The sequence below is a fragment of the Enhydra lutris genome, unplaced genomic scaffold, assembly GCF_002288905.1.
Source record: "Enhydra lutris kenyoni isolate GAN:26980312 unplaced genomic scaffold, ASM228890v2 scaffoldscaffold12, whole genome shotgun sequence".
NCBI lineage: Eukaryota > Metazoa > Chordata > Mammalia > Carnivora > Mustelidae > Enhydra > Enhydra lutris.
In genome coordinates, this window is record NW_019154096.1 from 41,555,416 (window position 1) to 41,557,256 (window position 1,841).

Below are 1,841 nucleotides of genomic sequence, written 5' to 3' on the forward strand. Positions count from 1 at the left end.
CTTACCAGGGTTTCAACCCTAATGAATCCCCTGTTGCCCTCAGATAAGCTAAAATCATCACTCACAAGTCTTCCTATTTTGGTTCCTGAATGTCTGTCTATTTCCATTCAACTACTGAAAAACTCTCTTCCTGCACGTGGTATTTGATATCACTGATAGTTTAGACTCTTCCTATGCCTTCAGCTCATCTTGTTCTATTTCTTTTCCATCTCACCATCCCTGTAAGCATATGGAAACATGATTTTATAGAGACATGCTTCACAAATGCTGTTGACTCTCTTGAAATACCCTCCATTTTCATTACCAAAATGGAAAATTTCTTGTGTCTTCTAAGACACAAAGTTTCTTATGCCTTCCTTTTGTTCAATTGATGAATTTAATTTACCGTGGTATCCCATAATAAAGACTAAACTTAGCCAAGACACAATGACAAGGTGATCGTTGCATTATTATGTTCCTGATCTGATGGATCTAAATGTATACAAAATGAATGTTTTTGGTGATAGTGTATGTGTAGGCATGTGCTATTGATGAATGCCTTTCTGCTTTAAAACATATGCATTGTATACAATTTGTTTTTTTTTTTAGTTTTTTTTATTAATTATTTTTATTAACATATAATGTATTATTTGTCCCAGGGATACAGGTCTGTGAATCGTCAGGCTTACACATTTCACAGCACTCACCATATCACATACCCTCCCAAATGTCCATAATACAATTTGTTTTTACCATTACCTGGCCCTACAACTGCTTTGAAGCTATAATCCAGGTATATAATGGGAATCAGATATCACATATTTGAGCTCAATGAAATCATTCCAGCTATTCTTCCTTCTGGTAGTTCCATAACTCAACATGTGAGATGGGTTTGAATCTGTCTTGTTTTTGAAGAACTTATAAAGAATGATCTACTTAACAGAGAGAGCAAAGAGTAGCTTTTAGCTCTCAGCTAAACCATGGATTTAACTATCAAAATAACCTTCTGATTGTCTTCAAAACATATAGAGTACTTTCTCCCATTATGTGGGTTGCCTCTTTGTTTTGTTGACTGTTTCTTTTGCTGTGCAGAAGCTTTTTTACCTTGATGAAGTCCCAAAAGTTTATTTTACTTTTGTTTCCTTTGCCTTTGGAGACATGTCTTGAAAGAAGTTGCTGTGGCCCATGTCAAAGAGGTTACTGCCTATGCCCTCCTCCTGCTCCCAGGATCCTGATAGATTCCTGCCTCATGTTGAGGTCTTTTATCCATTTCGAGTTTATCTTTGTGTATGGTGTGAGAAAATGATCGAGTTTCATTCTTCTATGCATAGCTACCCAATTTTCCCAGCACCATTTATTGAAGAGACTTGTCTTTTTTTCCCACTGTATATATATATTTTTTCCTGCTTTGTTGAAAATTATTTAACTGTAGAGTTGTGGGTCCATATCTGAACTCTCTACTCTGTTCCACTGGTCTATGTCTGCTTTTGTGCCTGTACCATGCTGTGTTGCTGATCACAGCTTTGTAGCAAAGCTTGAAATCAGGGCTGATATCCATGATCTATAAAGAACTCCTCAAAGTCAACACACACAAAACAGATAATCACATCAAAAAATGGGCAGAAGACATGAACAGACACTTCTCCAAAGAAGACATACAAATGACTAACAGACACATGAAAAAATGTTCATCATCATTAGCCATCAGGGAGATTCAAATCAAAAGCACATTGAGATACCACCTTACACCAGTTAGAATGGCCAAAATTAACAAGACAGTAAACAACAAATGTTGGAGAGGATGTGGAGAAAGGGGAACCCTCTTACACTGTTGGTGGGAATGCACCAACTTGCATTCCCAC